At 35.4% G+C, this 24,118-nt stretch overlaps 1 protein-coding gene and 1 pseudogene across 6 annotated transcripts in view; one reads left to right on the top strand and one right to left on the bottom strand.

The window, feature by feature from the left end:
• Positions 1–24,118, top strand: part of LRBA (LPS responsive beige-like anchor protein) — a 779,818-nt gene that overhangs the window by 66,576 nt on the left and 689,124 nt on the right. The gene's annotated exons all lie outside the window — the stretch shown is intronic.
• LOC132692822 (Y-box-binding protein 1-like) lies at positions 9,683–11,137 on the bottom strand (annotated as a pseudogene).

Raw genomic sequence — 24,118 nt, 5'->3', positions numbered from 1 at the left:
CAGTTCCTGTTTTCACATCTGATGAATCTTTCTACATAAGAATATTGGTACGAAATTATTATAAAGATCTAAAAGTTCATGTTTTTTGGAAAAAAAAGTAATATAGATACTTCTTTTACATATTGTAAATTTTTCTGTTCCTCAAAATAAGACTCAGGTTATAAAGGACTTCAAGTTATAAAGTATGAAATTTAACAATGTGTTTTCTTTAAAATTTTTGTTATTGAAGTACAGTTGATATACAGTGTTGTGTTAGTTTCAGATACATAGCATAGTGATTTGGCAATTTTATACATTATGCAATACTCACCAGAAAAGTATAGTTGCCATCTGTCACCATGCAGTGTTGTTATAATAATATTGATTATATTCCCTATGCTGTGCTTTTCATCCCTGCCATTTATTTTATAACTGCAAGTTGTTTGTACTTCTTAATCCCCTTCACCTATTTTCCCAAACCGCCTCCCCTATAACCACCAGTTTGTTCTCTGTATGAGTCTCTTTCTGTTGTTTGTTGGTTTATTTTTCAGATTCCATATGTAAGTGAAATCATAGTATTAGTCTTTTAAAATAACTTGGAAGCATTGAGAGAATGATAACATGGGCTTGTTAAAGTAATAAAGGATCTTAAAGTATAAGTAATGTTATGAACAGTTTTGCATATAATCAGACTCAAATACTGAAGTAATTGATTTGATTATTGAATGCTTGACATTTTGCTGTCTCTTTCATATTCTATGATGTTTTGATTCCGAGTAATATAAGTTCAGTGGACTTCTGACTGGTTGTCACATAGTGACAAATTTCTGATATTTAAAATATATCACTGCCATAAATCACTAGTTTGCTAGATTGAACTAGAAAGCTATTAAAGAACATGGCAGTATTTACTGTAGATAAATGCAAATTTAAAAAGGTTCTGTGTGTGAAGGTTTAAATGATTTATTAGCTTTCACTGCACACATGAATCCAAAGTTATGTAATGGATTTAGAAAATTTCATTTCCTGTTTGAAGGCTCAAATTTGCATATTTATTTTATAATGCAAATATTTGAATTGAGTCAATAGGGTAAATAAACTCTGTGTGATATTAATATATGCCTAATCGTTTTTTTTTTGTTATATGGCAAGCCTTTTTTAGGTGTAGGACAAGTGATTAAACATACCCACTTTTTTTTTTTTGTTTGTTTTTTTTTTTTGTTTTGGCTGGGGTGGGGAAGCATGGAAAGTTAATGAAACTGGGACTGTGTGTCTTATGTGACTTCAGAATTTGTGCTCACCAGAGTTTTTTTGCTCTTTAATTTGGCTTTCATTTCCTGCTAATGAGCACTTTATCCAGGTTAATATATTTTTCTTTTCAATGGGAAATTATCAGTGGAACAATTAATCCTTTGACAATTCTAAGTCACACCTCACATTAGTTACTTCCTTTCTATCATTATTTTAATGTTTATTTTTTGAGAGCGCGAGAGAGCATGTGCACGTGGAGAGGGGCAGAGAGAGGAAGGAAGAGGAGTCCTGAGTGGGTTTCATGCCAGCAGCAGAGTCTGATGTGGTGCTGGAACTCATGAACTGTGAGATCATGACCTGAGCCGAAATCAAGAGTTGGACGCTTAACTGACTGAGCCACCCCAGTGCCCCAGTTACTTATTTTTTTAAATTATACTTTTTATTTTGAGATCATTGTAGATTCACATGTGGTTATCAGAAATAATAGAGAGAGATCCCTTGTATCCTTTACTCTCTTTATCCCAGTGGGAAAATCTTAAAACTACAATACAATATTGACATCAGTGCAATAAATGTATAGAAGTTTCCATCAGAAAAGGATCTGTCCTTTGCCCTTTTACAGTCACATCTAATTCCTTTCTGCTCCACTCTTCTTTAACCCTTGGCAACCACTAATCTGTTCTGGAGTTATATAATTTTGTGAGTTTAAGAATTTTGTATAAATGGAATCATATACCATATGACCTTTTGTTTTTTTTTAGTATAATTCTTTGGAGATTCATCTAGATATTTGTGTGTGTCAATGTGTTTTTTTTTTTCCTTTTTATTGTTGAGTAGTAATCCAAGGTGTGAATGTACCAGTTAGTTTAACCGTTTACCTGTTGAAGGGCATCTGAATTTTTCTCATTTTTTGGCTGAGACAAATTAAGCTGCTGTTAATATATTTGTGTACAGGTTTTTGTCTGAACAAAAGTTTTCAGTTCTTGGGGAAAAATACCAGATACATATTTGTTAGTATGTATAGTAGTTACATGAAAAAACCATTTCAATAAATTGCTACTCTGTTTTCCACCTAACTCTCATCTTACATTCCCACCAACAGCAGATAGGTGATTCAGTTTCTCTGCATCCTTGTTGGTATTTGGTTTTGTTATTATATTTTATTTTAGATATTCTGATAGATGTGTATCTGTTGTGTATTGTGTATCTAATGATATCTTACTGTGGTTTTCTTTTACATTTCTGTAAGAGTTTATGATGTTGAACATACTTTCATGTGCTTATTTATCTTTGTGTAGTCTTAGGTAAAACACCTATTCTTGTCTTTTGACATTTGAATTTTTTATTCTAATCTTCTGATTAGGTGATGATGATGATGATGATGATGATTTTGCTGTTGAATATGGAGAGTTCTTTATTTATTTTAGGTGTTTTCTTTTGTCAGATGTGTGCTTTGCAAATATTTTCTTCTAGTTTGCAGCTTGTCATTTCACCTTCTTAACAGGATCTTTTGGAGATCAAAGTTTTACTTGATAAAGTTCAGTTTATCAGTTTTTCCTTTTATGAGCCTTGGTTTTGATGTCATCTAAGAACTCTTTGCCTAGTTTTAAATTCTGAAGATTTTTTTCCTGTGTGTTTCTCTGAAAGTTTTATTTTTTACCTTGAAATCTGCAATTTACGTTGAGTCGGTTTTTGTATAAGGTATGCTGTCTACTTAGGTGAAGGTTCATTTGTTCATTTATGGATGTCTAATTGTTTTAGCACTGTTTATTGGAATTCTTCCATTGAATTGCTTTTGTATCTTTGTCAGAAGTCAGTTGAGCATATTTGTGTGGTCTGCTTCTGGGTTCTCTATCCCATTCTGTTGGTTTATATATCTGTTCACATGGTACTACCTATAGTGTTGACTGCTGTAGCAATAGGTCTTGAAATTGGGTAAACTAATTTCTTCCACTTTATTTTTCTTTCTCAAGATTGTTTTTGCTCTCTTAGTTCTTTTGCTTTTCAATAGCAATTTTATTTGTAATTTTTTTCAATTTTATTTATTTATTTATAAATGTTTATTTTGAGAGAAAGAATGAGTGAGCAAGGGAAGGGCAGAGAGAGAGAGAGAGAGAGAGAGAGAGAGGGAAAGAAAGAAAGAGAAAGAGAGAAAGAATATCCCAATTAAGCTTCACTCTTTCAGTGGAGAGCCAGATGGGGGCTCCATACCATGAACTGTGAGATCATGACCTGAGCTGAAATCAACAGTTGGATGCTTAACTGACTGAGTCACCCATGTGCCCCCCACCCCTGCTTTTTTTTGAAATTTTAGAGAGCATGAGAGTGGGAGAGGGGCAGAGGGAGAGAGGGAAAGAATCTTAAGCTGATTCCATGCTGAGCATGGAGCCCAGTGCGGGGCTCGATTCCATGACCCTGGGATCGTGATCTCAGCCAAAATCAAGAGTCAGACACTCAACTGACTGAGTCACCCAGGCACACCTCAGTATCAGTTTAGAACATTCATTCCAAATCTGCAGAAATCTTGCTGAGATTGTGATAGGAATTTTGTTCAATCTGTGTATCATTTTGGGGACAGTTGGTATCTATACTGTGAACACAGTATATGTCTACATTTATGTAGATATTCTTTTATTTTTTTAAATCATCATTTTTTGTTTTCAGCATGTAAGTCCTGTATGTGTTTTGGTAGATTTACATCCATCTACATCTAAATATTTCAAAGATTTTTGAGCAACTGTAAATAATACTGTATTTTTAATTTCATTGTCCACGTATTAACTGTTAGTATACAGAAATGAACACAATTTTTTATAGGCTGTAACCATGTTGAACTTACTTATTAGTTCTAGGATGTTTTTTGGTACATACCTTTGATTTCAACATAGATAATCATGTTATCTGCAAATAGAGGCAGTTTGTTTCTTCCTTTCTCATATGCATGCGTTTAATTTTCTTTTTGCCAATTATTGCCTTGGCCCTAACTTCCAGCACTGTGTTGAGTAAGAGTGGTGAGAGTGTATATCCTTGCCTTGTTCCTGATCTTTGGGAAAAGCATTCAATCTTCTACTGTAAATTATAATGTTAGTTGTGGATTTTATGTAGATGCCCTTTATCAAGTTGAAAAGATTCCCTTTATTCATATTTTTCTGAGAGTTTTTATCATCAGTTGGTGTTGAATTTTATCAGATGCTTTTATTTTGTATCAATAGATATGATCATGTGATTTTTCTCCTTTAACCTATTAATATGGTGGGTTATTTGTTTGATTTTTCGATACTGAAATAATGTATCTCTGGAATCAAATCCATTTGGTATATAATTCTTCTTATATATTGTTGAATTCTACTTGCTATTAAGAAATTTTTTAAGCTCATTTATTTATTTTGAGAGAGAGCGAGCAAGCGAGTGTGGGAGGAGCAGAGAGAGAGAGAGAGAATCCCAAGCAAGCTGTGCACTGTCAGTGCAGAGCCCGATGTGGGGCTCGAACTCATGAACTGTGAGATCATGACCTGAGCTGAAACCAAGAGTTGGATGCTTAACCAACTGAGCCACCTGGGTGCCCCTGCTTTTATTTTAAATTAAAAAATGTTTTCTACTTGCTATTATTTTAAGAATTCTTTTGTTTATATTCATGAGGGATATTGGTATACAGTGCCTTTTTTTGTACTGTCTTTGGTATCAGAGTAATAGTAGTTCATAAAATGAGTATAAAATTAGTGTTAATTTTAAACATTTGGTAGAATTATTTTTTTTTCTTTAGTGTTTTATTTATTTATTTTTAAGACAGAGAGAGACAGAGCATGAGCAGGGGAGGGGCAGAGAGAGAGGGAGACACAGAATCTGAAGCAGGCTCCAGGCTCTGCGCTGTCAGTACAGAGCCTGACACGGGGCTCGAAGTCACAAACCGTGAGATTATGACCTGAGCTGAAGGTGGATGCTTAACCGACTGAGCCACCCAGGTGCCCCTGGTAGAATTCTTTAGTAAAACAATGTGAACCTTGAGAATTCTTTTTTGAGAGTTTTAAAATTATGAATTCAATTTCATTAATAGTTGTGTCACTTAAATTATTTATTAAAAATTTTTTTAACATTTTATTAAAAAAATTTTTTTTAATGTTTATTAATTTTCGAGAGACAGAGAGACAGAACATGAGTGGGGGAGGGGCAGAGAGAGAGAGGGAGACACAGAATCCGAAGCAGGCTCCAGGCTCTGAGCTGTCAACACAGACCCCGACGCGGGGCTCGAACTCACAAACTGCGAGATCATGACCCGAGCCGAAGCCGGACGCTTAACTGACTGAGCCACCCAGGTGCCCCAACATTTATTTTATTTTTGAGAGAGAGCATAAACACAGGAGGGGCAGAGAGAGAGGGAGACATAGGATCTGAAGCAGGCTCCAGGCTCTGAGTTGTCAGCACAGAGCCTGATGTGAGGCTTGAACCCATGAACCTGAACTGTGAGATAATGACCTGAGCTGAAGCTGGATGCTTAACCAACTGAGCCACCCAGGCACCCCTTAAATGATCTATTTCACATTGAGTAACTGTGGTAGCTTGTGTTTTTTGAGGAATTGGCTGATTTCATCTACGTTATCAAATTATTTGGTTAGAGTTGTTTGTAGTATTATTTTTTGTCATCTGCAGGGTCTATACTGATATTTCCTGTTTCATTCCTGATACTGGTACTTTGTGTCTTTTTTTTCTGTTATTTTTTAGTCCTGCTAAAGTTTTCTAAATTTTATTGATTTTTTTTTCAAAAACCTATCTTTTTATTTCATTGATTTTTCTCTATTATTTTTTGCTTTCAGTTTCATTATCTTTTTAATTTATCATTTCCTTCCTTCAGCTTGCTTTGCATTTATTTAAAAAATTTTTAAGTTTATTTATTTATTTTGAAGAAGGATGCAGAGAGAGAGAGGGAGAGAGAGAGAATCCTAAGCAGGTTCCATGCTGTCAGTGCAATCACTGATGTGGGTCTCAAACCCACAAACCATGAGACCGTGACCTGAGCTGAAATCAAGAGTTGGATGTTCAAGTGACTGAGCCACCCAGGCACCCCTTGCTTTGGATTTATTTTGATCTTCTGTTAGGTTCTTAAAATGAAGATGTAGATTATTTGAAACTTCTCCATTTTTCTAATATATACATTTAGTGCTAAGAGTTTCCCTCTAAGTACTGCATTAGCTATGGCTCACAGATTTTTGATATGTTGTATTTATAGTCATTCATTCATTCATTCATTCATTCATTTATTTATTTTAGGTAGGCTCCATGCCCTGTGTGAGACTTTAACTCATGACCCTGAGATCAAGAATCACATGCTCTACTGACTGAGCCAGCCAGGCACCCCTGTTGTATTTTATTTTGATTCAGTTCTTGGTATTTGTTTTTAGTTCCCTGGAGACTCTTTTTTGACCTGTCAATTATTTAGAAATGCATATTTTAGTTTCCAAATGTTTGGAGGTTTTTTTCTGATAACTCTGTCTTTGTGTTAGTTCTTTCTTTACCTTTCTATTCTAGTTTGATTCTCCTGTAGTCAAAGAACCCATTGTATATGATTTCATTTCCTTTAAATTTGTTGAATTTTGTAGTAATGTCCCAGGATACAGTCTATTTTCATATATATCCCATGGGCACTTGAAAACAGTATTTCTTTCTTTCTTTGTTTCTTTCTTTGTTTCTTTCTTTGTTTCTTTCTTTCTTTCTTTCTTTCTTTCTTTCTTTCTTTCTTTCTTTTTCATTTGCATCCAAGTTAGCAGGTAGTGCAATAATGATTTCAGGAGTAGATTCCTTAATGTCCCTTACCCATTTAGCCCATCCCCCCTCCCACAACCTCTCCAGTAACCCTCTGTTTGTTCTCCGTATTTAAGTCTCTTTGGGAATGCAAGCTGGTGCAGCCACTCTGGAAAACAGTATGGAGGTTCCTCAAAAAATTAAAAATAGAACTACCCTACGACCCAGCAATTGTACAACTAGGTATTTATCGAAGGGATACAGGTGTGCTGTTTCGAAGGGGCACATGCACCCCAATGTTTATAGCAGCACTATCAACAATAGCCAAAGTATGGAAACAGCCCAAATGTCCATCGACAGATGAATGGATAAAGAAGGTGTGGTATATATATACAATGGAGTATTACTCGGCAATCGAAAAGGATGAAATCTTGCCATTTGCAACCACGTGGATGGAACTAGAGGGTATTATGCTAAGCGAAATTAGTCAGAGAAAGACAAATATCCTATGGCTTCACTCATATGAGGAATTTAAGATACTAAACAGATGAACACAAGGGAAGGGAAGCAAAAAGAATATAAAAACAGGGAGGGGGACAAAACATAAGAGACTGTTAAATATAGAGAACAAACAGAGGGTTGCTGGATGGGTTGTGGGAGGGGGGATGGGCTAAATGAGTAAGAGGCATTAAGGAATCTACTTCTGAAATCATTGTTGCACTATATACTAACTAATATGGATGTAAATTAAAAAATTAAAAGTAAAAAAAAAAGTCTCTTATGAAAAACAATATGTATTCTGTTGGGTTGAGTCTTATGTGTCAGTTCTTATTGGTTGATAGGAGTTCTAATTCTTGCAGATTATCTAAGAAGACAGTGAGGTAGGGACATTTACTTTTATAACATAATGATAGTACTTTCCTCAAAGTGAAGGAGAGCCCCATGGGAAAGATCATGAGTTTGTGTGGAAGACACTGATGTGTACACACATACACAACCACATACGTATACACACAGACACATGCTGATTTATATACACACATTCACACATACATACTTACAGTAAATATTGGAGTTTTGGGTAGTTTACCCAGAGAGTATAGAATATAGATCTGGGTGGGATTTTGCTCTTGGAGGAAAATCATCAAACATCCAGAGGAGAAGATAAGATTTCTGTCCACCTGGGGATAAAAGAAGGGATGCCAAAAGGGGGAATAATAATGCATAAAAAGTGGTGAGAGTACAATATAGATATACTTTACACATTGTATAATTTTGCTTTTGGTCTAGATAAATTGCTGTGGGCAAGTCTTTTCTTAGTTATCAATCAAGTAGATATCTAGCCTGATCATAAAGCTTAAGAAACCAGAACAGAAATAGTATATCATAATGTTTTATAATATGGTACAAAACCATATGATTCTGGAATGTAGATTCAGAATTGGTTATGTAGTGTGTTCAATAGTATCTTAATTGGAAAAAAATGTTTCTTATTAATCTTGACATGGTAAAAGTAGTAAACTTACAAATAATTGAAGGCCAGGAAAGAAGAGGTGTGGAAGTTTGTGTGAGTGCATATTACATTTGATGGCTCTTATAAATGACTTGGGTTATTGTATTAAGGATTATTATGGTTTTGTTTTTAACCATTTTGAACCAATTGAGTGCAATAGGCAAAGAACCCCCCCCCCCCCCCCCCGCCGCCTTACTCCCAAATTAGGCAAGATGGTGCTATGGGGTCATAGAGATAGAATGCTGCTGGTGAAAGTCTCCATTATTAGGGTTTATTATGTCTCGTGTGAGTCAATTAAATAATTGGCTACATTTAATTTACTACAGTTATTATTTGATAGCATGTACTTTCCCAAAAAGTGTTCTACAAAATACAAATTCTAAGTTTATGTAGGGCAAGAATTCTCTGTTCATATGGGTCAAGTGAAGTTAAATGTACTTGAGAACCTCATCAAGCCTTTTTACATAAAGTTTGAAGTTATCAGAGGGAGTATGCTATGTAGTTTTTTTCCATCAAATTGATTTGATTTGGGTGGAATTATGCAAAGAACCATTCTTTCACAGTGACTATTGGATATGTTGCATAGTTGACTGGAGTAGTCTTTGATAAGTTCTCTTAATATGATTAATAAATGGAGGTGTGATAGGATACACAAAATGTTGCTCTTAGTTACTTGCTCCTAGTTTAAAAAAAGGGAATTGAGTTTAATGAAATAAGTTTTTTTCTTCTTTTAGTGCTTAAAAAAAGATTTATAGTAAAGAACAGAGAAAATAGGATATATAGATACCCTCAACTTAGAACAAATTTGCTTTGGGTTAGAAAAATGTCTTTATACATAGAGTCACATACATAATTTTATATAAACACATACATGTTATTGTATATACATGTATAAACTTACATGTATGATTCTTGTTTTTCCTTATCTTTTTAAACTTTGTTCTGTGTTCTGCCTCTTTCTCTCCATGGCCAGTTTCTCCTGTGCTCTCCTACAAAGTGAGCAATGTTGACAGCCATGTTTATAGACTTCTGTATTTTATGGACATTTAATCCAGTAGATCAAGTATACTGATAGTTGTGTGTGTGTAATGAAGGAGTTCTCAGCTAGTTTAGTGATGGTAGTAAAGAGGAAGAGGGACAAATTTAAGAAATTTTAGGAGGTAGAGTCAGCAGGAAGAGCTGGAAGAGCAGAGTTGAAGATGCCATGTGGGAGGATTACCAACTGGGGTAGCAATCATAGCAGGGTTAGGGAGAAGATCATCAGTTATGTTTTAGCCATGTTTTTTGTGAAGCAGTATGTGTAGATGTCTACAAGCAATAGGACATGAGTTTAAGAAATTGGGGAAGAAGCTAAGTTGAGTTGTAGTAGTCGTATCTGGAAGTCTCTTTGATGTGATTTGTTTCTGTCTCACTGGTCTACTTTGTTCTCCTGTACCCTGCTTGTCAGCACCCTCAACCCCTTCTCTCTGCACCGGAGGGTTGGAAGACTTGTTGACGCTCAGAGGGTCTCCGCATGTAGAAACATCGCCTGCAGGATGGCCAGCACAGTGGGGCCAGACCTTTGAGAGCACTCTCCGAGTCCTTTCCGCACTCACAGTAGTTTGGTAATTCTGTGGGTAATTGTGGGGAGGACTTGTGCGAAGGAAAGTGTCCATAATTGTCAGGGTCTGCTGTGTATTTACTGCATTGCACTGGAGCTCCCCTAGGACCTGTGACCTTTGCTGCTACCACACCCTTTTCTCCTTCAACAACATCAACTCCACAGCCTCTCCATCTCCTACTGCGAAGTACTGAGCAGGTACTTCCAGGGGTTATTTTTTTATGGCAGTCTCGTGTACAAATACATTTTCTTCAGTGTCATTCCTGTGGATGAAATCATATCTGTTTCTTACAGTGAACTATTTTACTGTTCCCAAAACAGATTATCTTGCTGTCCCTTTTCGCAGGCACCGATGATGTGAGGTCGCCTGAGCCCTTGCTCCCTGCGCGGTTGCTCGTGCTTGGAGTCCTCAGAGCAGAGGGTGGGGCGGCGGGGGCTGCTGCTACTTCTGGGCCTAGTGGTTGCGTGGATTTGCTTGCTTGCGCAGCTGTGCCTTTTCCCAGCATGTTATGGTTAACTAGGCCGGTGGCGGTGGTGGGGCTGCTCAGGGCTCTCTGGGGTGTGCTCCCTCTGTGGATCGAACTTGATACTATTTTTGAAGTGAGATTTTTAATAGCAGATGGAAGGATGTGTGAGTTCTTTAATCCTCATCTAAGAGGATGTGCCTTAATTGAGATACTTTTAGTTTATTTAATTGTCACATCAACTTTAAGAGATGGGTACCATTATTATCCTAATTTTACAGGTGAGGAAGTGAGCCATAGAGAGGTGAACTATCCTGCCCTTGCCCTTATACTTGGTATCTGGTAGAACCAGGAGTCAAATGTGGTCTGGCTCCAAAGGATATGCTCTTAACCACTGTTCTAAGAGTAGCTGTGTTTTTGAAAACACTCAAGCTATAATTGTTTATGGTTAAGGATGTTGGACAAAATGCAGTTTGGGAGTGACTCATGAAAGTACTATCATTAAAATTAAGATCTCACACCAAAAGGTAGATATTTTACTCATCTTTCATTGTGGATACTTGATACTGTATACCTGATCTATTTTATATCCTTATTGTGTAGCTTTCTTTCCCTCAGTTTTGATAGGATACATCAGTTGCACACAATTTGATTTTTGTAGATACAAATTAAGAAGCATTATTTTTTCCTGTTTTGTTTTCCACATATTCTGTGCATATTGAAAAGATTAAATTATCTTTTCTCTCCCTTATATTCAAAGAAAATATGTATGTACTTCTTTTGAGACATGGAAATGTGTCATAAATATGTGACTTTGAAAGTTAAATCCTTTTGTAACTCCATCTTACAAGATAGCCACCACTAATAGTCTGCTGTATATTCTTCAGGCTTTTTCTATAGAAATAACTGCCATACATAATGCATAAATATGTGTATGTGAGAGGTGTATAAAATAGACTTTTGGCTGATTGGGAAATTCATATGAGGATGAAACCAAATACCACCATTTTAGAAGGCATTTTGGAGATAAATGAATACTTGTAAAACTATGGAAATTTTTAATTCTTACTGAAGTTTTCTTATTGAACATTTTAGTAAAGTTTTGTACATCTCGTATTCTAATTCAGAGAATACTTTCTTGGCAATGCAGAGTAGTACATTGCTCTTGTGGTCACGGAATGGCACATTTGTGAGCCTAAATAGCCTCTCTTTACGCTGATGTAAACTGTGGGGTAAGATATTATTTTGACTGACTATCAGTAAAGGGCTGTTGTAAAGCAAAGGCTGATGATTATGTTGCCATCAACATACTGAACTTTCTTCTTTACTATTACCTGGCTAAGGTAAAGCCTTACTGTGTTTTGTTCAGTGTTAGGAATGATGTTAAAGGCGTGTGTGTGAATCAAGTTATAATGTAAGCAAATCTCTTACCATTCTGTATTATTTATTATTTATTTATATAGTAAAACTGTGCCATAGTAAGACATGTGGAGTCTGAAAGTTCAGATGTGTAAAATTTAGGATGGGGCTAATTTGAGATTAAATTCAATAATTTTAGTCTATGTGTTTTAAAAAGCACAAAAGTAAAATAACTGAAATTTGATACTATACACAGCTGAGTTGAGAAAGTGTGAAATGATAAGAAGGCATTTTCTCATAATTCTGTCCTCCAGTCATTGAATTTTATCCTACCACTTGAGATTTTTGATTGCAGAGTATGAGGCAGAGGACAATAACCAGTTATTTGAATTCATTTATCACAGGCTTTTACCCTATTAGTAAACGCTTTTTTTTTTTTTGCTTTAAAAAAAGAATATAATGTTCTATCTGCAGTTTTTAAACTCATATTAAGTGGCAGTCTGTTTTCCTCTTATTTAGCTATTTGTATTCTCAATCATTTTTATGTGTATAATTAATAGCTTTCATAATAACTAATTAGTGCAGTATTTAACTTTTACAGTAGGAAATGTACATTTATTCTAGACTTTTTTTTTAAGTTTATTTTGAGAGAGACAGAGAGTGCGAGTGGGGGAGGGGCGGAGAGAGCAGGAGAATCCCAAGCAAGCTCCGTGCTGTCAGTTCAGAGTCCGTGGCAGAGCCTGTTGTGGGGCTCAAACTCACACAACTGTAAGATCATGACCCGAGCTGAAATCAAGAGTTAGTTGGATGCTTAACCGACTGACCCACCCAGGCACCCTATCTGATAGACGTTTAATGTATAGCACATGTAACGAGATTTTTACTCCAGAATGTCTGTGTTTGAGAGTGACTGTATTAAATCCAAATGACTTGTCCTTTTCATATTACTGATACTGTTATGTTGATTATTTATGATGTTAATATACTTGATAATATAATCATTTGTCACCTAAACTTTAGGAATGCCTGAAGTGATGCATAAGTGGGCATCTAGCTAAAACTAAGCAACATAATTTGGCCTGATACTTACACTGAAGCTAAATGTTCATGTTATTTAATTGAAATTTTATTGTATTTTTAAAGAAATACGATCATAATGTATGTACTGATTTGTAAATTTAGTAGTAGGTCTTGAATACCATGACATACTAACATATATAGATTTATATTCTTTTTAAAGGTTACATGGTATTCCCTTATACGGATATACCATCATTTATATGTTTGTTTCTGTATTGGTGGATATTTAGGCTATTTCCAGTGTTTTATTTTTACAAACAGTGCTGCAATATAAATTTTTGTATCTTAATTTCTGAGCCTTTCTGTATATAATTTTGTAGATGATATTTTTATTTTTAAATTTTTTTGAATGTTTATTTATTTTTGTAAGATAGAGTGGCAGAGCATGAGCAGGGGAGAAGCAGGGGAAAGGGAGACACAGAATTCAAAGCTGGCTCCAGGCTCTGAGCTGTCAGCACAGAGCCTGACGCGGGGCTCGAACTCACAGACCATGAGATCATGACCTGAGCCAAAGTTGGACACTTAACCAACTGAGCCACCCAGGTGCCCCGATGATATTTTTATAAGTGGTTGAATTGTTAGGCCCTGCCTATATTGAGTTCTGTATGCCTCTCAGCTCTCAGAGTGATTGGATATTTAAGATGAGAAAAGAACTGTCCAGTATCCATGATTTAGAGTATAACTTCATGCCAAAGTTCATATTGTTAGCCATTCTTGTTTAGGATTTTTTTTCTGCCTTCTTCCTGATACAGAGATGTGGAGTATGATTTTAAAGCCTGGCTATGCTTTTTTGTCAGTTTCATTTTTTCTCTTCTCATTGCCAAAACTGTCCTCTTGCCATATCAGCTGCTTTTTTCCCCCATTGATACTGTCTTTTCAGTTTTGTCTAAATATCTTCAGTAGCAGTCATTCTCATTTCTTATATATTTGAAACTAAAATTCACTCAGCTTAAGTGATCTTAAATTTTATGTAAGATAGTTGCTATTTGGAAAAAAAAAATAGTTCTTGGCTGGGCATCTGTTCCTATATATTTAAACCTTTAGCATAGAATATTTGAGATAGGAAATATTAAAAACAATTTTTTAAAGTTTTTATTTAAGTAATCTCTACACCCAGCATGGGGCTCAAACTCACGACCCTGACACCCCGAGATCAAGAGGTGCATGCTCCAACTGAGCCAGCTAGGAGCCCCAAGATAGGAAATATTTTCTGATTAACTCTCAAATAATCATAAAACTCAGTAAACAGAGTTCCTGTATTCTTCAAACATTTTGGGTAGTAGAGATTTAGTACATTCTGCTGAGTATTACTCTTCTACTTAAACATATGTATTACAGTAAATTCTTATCACAGTTATAGACCCCAACGTACATTGTTTGGTTGTTATTCGACTTTAAAGTCTGCTGTAACTTATCAGAGCTTTCATTATTTCGTTTGAATAAATTTAATACCTGAAGTCTTTAGTCTTTTGATGCTAGAATATCCACTGATATCTTTGTCTGTGAAAATTTGGTATTATTGTATCATTTATCTCATTAAAATTAGCCCTCTTGAAATATTGTTTAGACAAATGTACTACAACGGCAATTTATCTAGAAATATTTCATGGAACAGAATTGCTGTGTTCCGGTGTGTGTATATTCATATCTGTTATAACTTTGTGATACATTTTTCTAAAGCACAAAATGAATTATAGTCACTTAAGTTTAATGCAAAGTTCTAAGTCATATTTAGAACAAGGAACTGTCCAAGATCGCTCTCTCTGTTAACCCACTCATTCATTTATGCACCATTTATTGAACATCTGTATATTAAATAGGTTGGTGTTCTTTAAGCAGTGGAATCCACATATAATAGCAACTGCACGAAATAGAGGTTTTATTTTTCTCACATAACAAGGAATTTGAGATAGGCAGTTGCTGGTATTAGTGGCTCTGCTTAATAAGGTTCTATTTAGGGGTGCCTGGGTGGCTTAGTTGGTTAAGCATCTGACTTCGGCTCAGGTCATGATCTCGCGGTCTGTGAGTTCAAGCCCCGCATCGGACTCTGTGCTGACAGCTCAGAGCCTGGAGCCTGCTTCTGATTCTGTGTCTCCCTCTCTCTGCCCCTCCCCCACTCATGCTCTGTCTCTCTCTGTCAAAAATAAATAAACTTAAAAAAAAAAAAAAGGTTCTATTTAATAAGCTTAAAGAGCTAAACACTTTCTACCTTTCCTTTTACTATTCTTCATGCATTGGCTTTCTCTCTATGCTTGTGCTTGTAAGCTTCATGATATGAAGATGGCTACTGTACCTTTGGACATGACATTTTTGTTCAAGGGAGTGAGGAAAGTAGAAGAACAAAGGGTTATGCCAGCTACATCTGTTTTCCTTTTATCAAGCAAACCAAATCGTTTCATTAACACCTTTCAGCCTTTCTCATATCTGTTTGCCAGAACTTCTCATGGCCATTCAGATGCTAAGGATGCTGGAAAAGTAAGCATTTATCTTTCCAATCTTTGTAGTGGCAGAAAACTAGAGAGGAGGGGTTTAGGTGTTTGAGTTCTGTAATGTTTTTATACATCAAGTTAATAGCTTTCAAAATAACAGGTTATTATTGCATTTCACTTAAAATTTTTATTTTTAAGTGTTTATTTTTGAGAGAGAGAGAGAGAGAGACAGACAGACACAGACACGGAGAGACAGACGGATCCCAAGCAGGGGAGGGCAGAGAGTGAGGTAGACATAGAATGCGAAGTAGGTTCCAGGCTCTGAGCTGTCAGCACAGAGCCCGACATGGGGCTTGAACTCATGAACCTTGAGATCATGACCTGAGCCAAAGTGGGACGCTTCACCGGCTAAGCAACTCAGGTGCCACTCGCTTTTTTTTTTTTTTAAATGTTTATTTATTTTTGAGAGAGAGTGTGTGTGAGGGTAGGGGAGGGACAGAGAGAGAGGGAGACAGAGAATCCAGTGCAGAGCTCTAACTCAAGAATTGTGAGATCATAATCTGAGCCAAAATTGGACGCTTAACTGACTGAGCTACCCAGGCACCCCTTACTCTTTTTTTTTTTTTAAAGTAGGCTCCACACCCAACATGGAGTCCATTGTGGGGCTTGAACTCACCACCCTGAGATTATGACGTATGCTGAAATCAAGAGTCGCATGCCCTACCAACTGAGCCAGCCAGGCCACCTCTATTTCATTCTTGAAACAAGAAATATGCGTTCATTCATCAGTTATCTGATAAGACTTTGGGCAAGAGATGCTGGGTTAGCCAGTCTGTATTACCTGTCACAGTCTATTAAATACAGTTGTTATACATTGTTGAAAGCCTGGTTCACCTACCTTAGTACCTTGTGAGTTTAGGCAAGTTAGTTATGTTTCAGATTCCTCATCTATTAAGTGAAGATAATAGAAGTTTTTGTAAGAGATAATTAAAAATGCTAATTTATGTAAAGCACTTAGCATAGTGTATAGCTTATAGTAATCACTCAATGCTTATATGTGGTTATTGTTTGTATTTTTAAATTATTTATTTTGTGTTGGGATTTAAAAAAATTGAAATAGTACAGAAACAGAGTAAAACAGTTTTCCCCAACTACTGTTAGCTGATTGATTTATAATTATATTAGTTATGTGTTGCTGTGTAACAAGTTATCTCAAAACTTTACAGCTTAAAGCAATAATAAATATTTACCAGCTCACAGTTTCTGTGGGTCAGGAATTTGGGAGCAAACTGGCAGGATAGTTCTGGCTTAGGTTTTATTCATCTGAAGACTCAACTGGGGCTGGATGACCAGCTTCCAGGGCTACTTACTTGATTGGCAAGTTGATGCAAACTATTGGCTGGAGACCTCAGTTCCCCTCCAGGTGGGCCTTTTACATAGCTTCTTGAATATCCTCATGACATGGTGACTGATTTTTTTCTTAGAATAAGTGATATAAGGGAAGCCATAAAGTTCTTAATGACATAGCCTTGAACGTCACTGGTTACTTCAGCTGAACTCTCTTGGCATGTAGAACAGCCCTAATTAAGTGTGGGAGGGCATTTCTTTTGCTGTACTTGTGTTCTGGTTTGTAGAGGAAGGGATGGGACAGTTTGATTGCTTTTGATTGCTGATATTTTCTTTTTCCTTAAAGCAATCTTAATTTGAGATGTCTCTTTTTTTTGATTAATAACTGTGTTCTTAATCATAGAAAGGAACTTATGAAAAACAAATAGGTTGCTTTAAGCCATTCACCTGAAGATTTGAAAAGCCTATCTAATGTAAAACATTAGATAATTCTGTGATATTATTCATGGCAATAAGATTCAAGAATACAATTATATTATCCAGTGTTTCTCAGAAAAGCCTTTGGAAGAATGTTACTCCTGTGAAAAGCTCTTGTCAGAAAAAAAAGATTCCATTGTTAAATAAATTGTAGGAAATCCATGCATTGGTTATCTAACTTTTGGAGACATAAAAATATAGTAGCATATTGTATTGTGAATATGAATATTGTGGCAATCCTATTGTGTAAACATCTCTAGCCTTGTTTAATCCAGTATTTCTCAGACTACATGGAAACTTTTTGCTTAATACTGCTTTTGTAGACATGTCGTAGTTCAGTGAAAATTTTTAAATTTTATGAAAGGTAAAATGAACAGGGAGAAATGAGATGGTTTTGTTACTTTCTCTAGTACATGAGTTATTGAAAACTATAAAGATGATAATTCATTATCAGTAAAACATGCTTTTTACTATAGTGACGTTTTTCTTTTAATTTTCTTGTATTACATGACTTTGCCATTTTAATTCTACATTGTTGCCTCTAGTTGGAGGATCTTACTTTTCTCTTGTCTTTGATACAAATGGCAAATGGCTTGAGGTTTTTATTTTGTTGGTTTTTTTTAAGATTTACTAAGACATAGAGGTAGGGGCACTTGGGTGGCTCAGTTGGTTAAATGTACGGCTTTACTCAGGTCATCATCTCATGGTTTGGTTTGTGGTGAGTTTGAGCCCTGCGTTGGGCTCTGTGCTGTCAGTAAGGAACCCGCTTCAGATCCTCTGTCCCCCTCTCTTTCTGCCCCTACCCTGTGTACATGTGTGTGCTCTATCTCAAAAATGAACATTTAAAAAAAAATGACATACAGTTAAATTCACCCTTTTTAGGTATACAGTTTTATGAAATGTGGCAGATATATTTGTGTATCGAGTACCACAATTAAGATACCAAAATTTCATTACTCTCAAGTCTTCTCATGATTTTTTGATTAATTCTGTCCCTCTATCCTCAGCCCCTGGCAACACTGATCCAGTTTCTCTCCCTGTACTTTTGCCTTTTCCAGAATGTCATATAAATGAAATCATACAATATGTAGCTTTTGTGTATAACTTGCTGGACTTAGCATAATGTTTTTGATATTAATTTGTATTGTAAATGATATCAATAATTTGTTCCTTATTATTGCTGGTAAGTATTCTATTGTATGATTGTACCACAACTTGTTTATCCATTTACTAGTTGGTGGACATTTGAATTGTTTCTAGTTTTTGGTGATTATGAATAAAGCTTCCGTAAACATTCATGTACAGATCTTTATGTGGACAAATGAATTTATGAAATTGTTGTCAGGATCCATAGATCTTTCTGTTCTGTTATATTCAACATGAGACTTATGGCATAGATTCCAAGATAACTACTCTAGTTCTTGCTGTTTTTCAGTGGCTTACATAAGAGGAAGGAGGAAAGTTGCAAAGATAAGTTGTGTTCTTTCCTTTAAGAGTGATAGCCAGAAGTTGCACATACTACTGCCTGTCCTCATTGGTCAGAACTTGGTGACATGGCAGGTAATGTCAAGGAAATCTAGAAAGGAAATTTTTTGCCTGGGTCTCATGTACCAGACTAGAAACTCTATATTATTATAGAAGAAGAAAAAAATGTAAATTGGGAGATGTTACAGTCTGTGACACAGCATTGTAATTTCCCCTCAACTTCACCCTATTAATAAGTTTCTGGTGACTATAGACATGCGTAAGGTCACATTCATTTAGGTTTGGATTCTTAGGGACAAATTGGATACTTTGGGATTAGCACTTTTTAAAAAGTAAATACATTTTTGAAGGATGCATATAAATAAAAGAAGCTTACTCTTGATTTACTTTACAAATGAGTAGTCAGGTTCAGAGACAAAATGTGATTTGTCACAAGAAATAGAAAATATCTAGTTGGGGCATAAATTGTGATTGCACTCTGTCCGAGTTTTCTGCTATACCTTTCTCTGGCCACGTCTTTGAGGAAAAATTAGGAAAGATTATACAGAAAATATAGCTTTACTTTGAAGCATTAGAATTTTCTCTGTATTACAGTTTTTCCAGGTTTATAAATCTTTTGAAGAGAAGATAATTATTTTTCATCTGTATGTGTTTCTTGGTATTCTGAAAATACAACTGACTTAGATTTAAAATATTTTATTAATATAACCATTGAAGAAAGTAATCATCATGCCCAATTAAAATCCTAATTCAAAACTTGTGAAGGTTGATTTGAATTCTTTGAATAATATGCTTTAAAATTTCTATAATCTTGTACATTAAACTATAACCTATAGAAAGCACGTTATGCCACCCTGAAGGTTGCTATAAAAATTGTTTATGAAGTTCAGGCCAAGACTAAAATATGTTGAAATGGAGAGTTGTGAAAAATGTTCTGTATGGCATAGGAGACCAAATCATGCTAAAATGCAGAAAAAGACTATACATCAGTTTCTAGGCTACATTATTCAAAAAAATACAACCATAAAAAAGGTAATAAGATTACATTTTCACATTTCACGGCTAGTAAAGTGCATTAGGCTGCTCAGATATTCATAACTTACTATGACATTTGGGAAGATTACATTTTGTAGTACAGAGCCATTACTACAGCTCAGATAATAACTAGCCAATGCCTAGACTTGGATTATGATCCTTGTCATTGAAAACAAATTTGTGTTTTGAAGGTTGATCAGCTTCAAATAACTATTAGAAAGGGTTAACGTGACATACTGTAGACCCTGTGCATGCTTTTTAGGTATAATAGATATGCATACATATAGTATATCAAATATGCCACACATTTGTATGTACCAATTTCTGCCATCAATTTTCTCCTTGAAAGGTATATTTTATAATATTTAAAGCAATGGAGAAATATTTAAAACACCTGTCTGGATACTGCTCTCACAGTATAAACTCAATTTAAAAGCTGGTGAAATATTTGGGTTTTTTTTGAAATTACTTTAAAAAATTAATTCTGTAGCTTCTTGGAAGGGTGGTTACGGGTAGAAATAAACACAGATTAAAATGAAAGATTGATGTAAGTAATATTAAAGGTGAAGGTAAGGTCTTCTAAGTTAGTTGCAACTAGATTTTTGACTATTTAGACCTGTGTGGAGAATGTCCAAACATGTATATATTAAAAACTCTCCCTTTGCTCTTTTCCCCCAGATGCTTATTTGACTTTCCACAGGCAATCACTATTTAATTTTTTTGTTTTAATGCTTATTTAGATTAGAGAGTGTGAGCATGGGAGGGGAAGAGAGAGAGAGGGAGACACAGAATCAGAAGCAGGCTCCAGGCTCTGAGCTGTCAGCACAGAGTCCGATGTGGGGCTTGAACCCATGAAATGGGAGATCATGATCTGAGCTGATGTCGGACACATAACTGACTGAGCCACCCAGGCACCCTGGCAATCACTATTTAGTTTCTTGTGTATCATGCTTAGGTAATACTTACATATCCATATCCATATCCATATCCATATCCATATCCATATCCATATCCATATCCATATCCATATGTTTTGCATTCAAATTGTAGCCTACTGTTCACTTTTTCATCTTGATTTTCTCACCTAAACAATGTATTTTAGAGGTCTCTTCATGTCAGATGGAGCTGCCTTATTCTTTTCAGTGCCTGCATCATATATATCATTATATAGTCATATATGACTTTGCTAACCATTACCTTATAATGTGTTTTTAAATTTTTTATGTTTTAAATTTTATTAAAAAATATTTTTTAACATTTATTTATTATTGAGAGATAGAGAGAGAGAGCATGAGAAGGGCAGAGAGAGGAGGAGACACAGAATTTGAAGGAAGCTCCATCCTCTGAGCTGTCAGCACAGAGCCTGATGCAGGGCTCGACCGCACCAACTGAGCCGAAGTTGGATGCTTAACCCACTGAGCTACCTAGGCGCCTCACCCTTGTAATGTTTTTTTGAGGGATTGTTTCTTCTATTTTCTGTTCAAAATGTACTACAATGTTCTTATATCTAACATCATTACCTAAATATATCTGTAGAATAAATTTCTAGTTGTTAAGACAGTTATTTGTGTGTGGCTTCTTCTATTTAACATTATTCTTTTGAGATTATTTTTATTTATTTATTTTTCTTTTTCAAGAGGACATTGATGTATATTGGTAACTGTGTTAGTAGTTCCAATATCAAATATTTTTCTCATTTATAGTAATTTTTCAGTTGAAGTCCTTGGTTTTGCAGATATGTATCACATCATCTCAAAACAATTGTAATTTAAATTCCTCCATTCTGATATTTATACTTGTTGCTCCCTTTTGACCAACTGTGTCTTCTGTACCTTCAGAATAATATCAAATGATGGTGATAATAGTGCATCCTAATCTTGTTTCTGACTTTCATGAGACTCATTCCAATTTTCCTATTTGAGCATGATGCTGGCTTTTCAGGTGTGATTGTTACATTGTATTCTTCAAGGAAGTCTTTTACTATTAATAAATGTAATAAAGTATGATGGAAATATTAAACCACCATTTAGCAATGCCACAGTAATAACATTTACAGGTAAGATCCATCAATCAATGCATAAAACTGGAATAAACTCTATTTAGTTGTGTCTGTTATTCTTTAATGAGCTGTTGTATTTTGTTTTGTAATGTATGGTGAAAAACAAGATACTTGTATAGCCTCAAGGTGTTTCCACAAGATGAGTAATAATTTAAACATGAAATATAGTAACTTTAAGATGGAAAAAAAAAATCTGACAAACACCATCTTTTTTTTTAAATTTTTTTTTCTTAACGTTTATTTATTTTTGAGACAGAGAGAGACAGAGCATGAACAGGGGAGGGGCAGAGAGAGAGGGAGACACAGAACCCAAAGTAGGTTCCAGGCTCTGAGCCATCAGTTCAGAGTCCGACGCAGGGCTCGAACTCACAGACCGTGAGATTGTGACCTGAGCTGAAGTCGGACGCTTAACCAACTGAGCCACCCAGGCGCCACAACAAACACCCTCTTAAACAACTGGTCAAAGCTAACTTTAACCAGAAGTGAGGCATAATGACAATTAGGTACCATTGAAATGATATGCTGAGTAGGACATACATCACTTCTGGGATATTTTTGCCAAAAATGCATAACCTGAATTTAAACATGAAAAAAATGTCCATATTGGAAAAGTGTATAAAATATCTGGCAAATATGCTTCAAAAACATCAAAAACATGAAAGTCAAAGGATGCCTGTGCACCGGTCTCAGTATGGAGAAGACTAGGGGGGTACTGATTGTGAATCAGAAAAAGGACTTGAGGGCAAGAAGTGGCAACATTTGAAGAAGATCTGTAGATTTGTTGGTAGTATTATATCAATGTTAAGTTTATGGTTTTAATTATTTTATTACGATTATATAATATACTCATATTACGGGAAGCTTGGTAAAGGGTATACAGGAATTCTATACTATTTTGCAGCTTTTTGAACATTTGAGGTTATTTCAGAACAAAAAGCTAAAGACAAAACAAGCAAATAATATTCACAAAACCAAATAAAAAAAGAGTTCGTATGTAGTTAACAGAATTTTTGTGTGGATTAGAGAACCAAACATGTATACTTCATAGCCAGGACAATGTAGCTAGCAGAATTGGCCCAGTCACACCAAGGGGCTCTTTTAGCAGAAACCCAGCTGTCCTTTCCTAATGCTAGATATTACTGTTGATACAAAGAATTATACACTAAAATCTCTGCCAGAGCTTTCCCAGAAGAATCAAATGCTTTTACTATTGTACTAGCCAGGAATTCCTGTCTCCCTTCATGCACATTATTGTCTCATATTGTTCATTTTTCCATTTTTTTATTCCTCTTGCCCCTGTGTATCTTTGGCAGAACTTGGGAGAAACATCAATCCTTGGCTACAAGGAGTATTAATTGATTTTCTAATTCTGAACCTTCCTTGTTTTTCTGGAGTAAACTCTATTTGGTTGTGTCTGTTTTTCTTTTATGAGCTGTTGGATTTTGTTTTGTAAAAAGTTCGCTTTCTCCTAATTCTTGAGCACCTTTTGGGTTTAGGAATGCATAATGTAAAACTGAGATGTATTCAGAAAGACAGGAGTGTAGGTGAATCATGTATGTAATGTTTCTGACAGACATTAAAAAAAAATCTAGTTAGCAAGGATAGCTCTGCAAAGGTAATTCCAGAAGTAGTTTAATTCCTTTAAACGATGGGGATTTGTTAAAATTTAAAAAATTCTCTGTGGGAGGACACTGAGTGAGATAGCAACAACATGGGGATAGGTCAGTATATCTTTCTCTGGATGAATTTTTTTCATATTCTCAATGAAATATATTTTGACTACTACTTTGGGGGTATGATTATGTTTAAGTTATTCTAATTATTGACAGGGAAAAAAAGGGATCAAAATCAATAGGTAAAATAAACTAGGAATTTGGCAAATATTAACTCTAAGTTCTGTATCCACTCTGAGTGTTTTCCAGCTTTTCATTTTTGTTGTGAGCTGTATTTTGTATAGGTAACAAGCACCTCTAGGTTGCTATGGGTAGTTCACAGAGTTCATAAGTCATAAATGAAATACTGATTTAGAAGCAGTTATAGAGCTAAAAGTTAGATCTTTATTGGTGTCAGGGCAATAGATAGTGGTTTACCTAAGATATCCTGTATTTCTTTTCTGTTGAAAATTATTTCCATTTTTATATTGCAACTCTTGCTTGACTTTGTGCTATCTTAACTTTGAATTTTCTTTAGAAGCTTTATTTTTTAGAGCTCTGTGTGTGTGTGTGTGTGTGCGCGCGCGTGTGCTTATGAACCCTTTTGTTGTAGAGAGTAGAAAAGAATGTGTATGGGTATGTACTGCCAACC

This window comes from Panthera onca, chromosome B1, assembly GCF_046562875.1.
Source record: "Panthera onca isolate mPanOnc1 chromosome B1, mPanOnc1 haplotype 2, whole genome shotgun sequence".
Taxonomy (NCBI): Eukaryota; Metazoa; Chordata; class Mammalia; order Carnivora; family Felidae; genus Panthera; species Panthera onca.
Note: the sequence above shows the minus strand (reverse complement) of the source record. Positions and strands in the feature narration are given on the sequence as shown.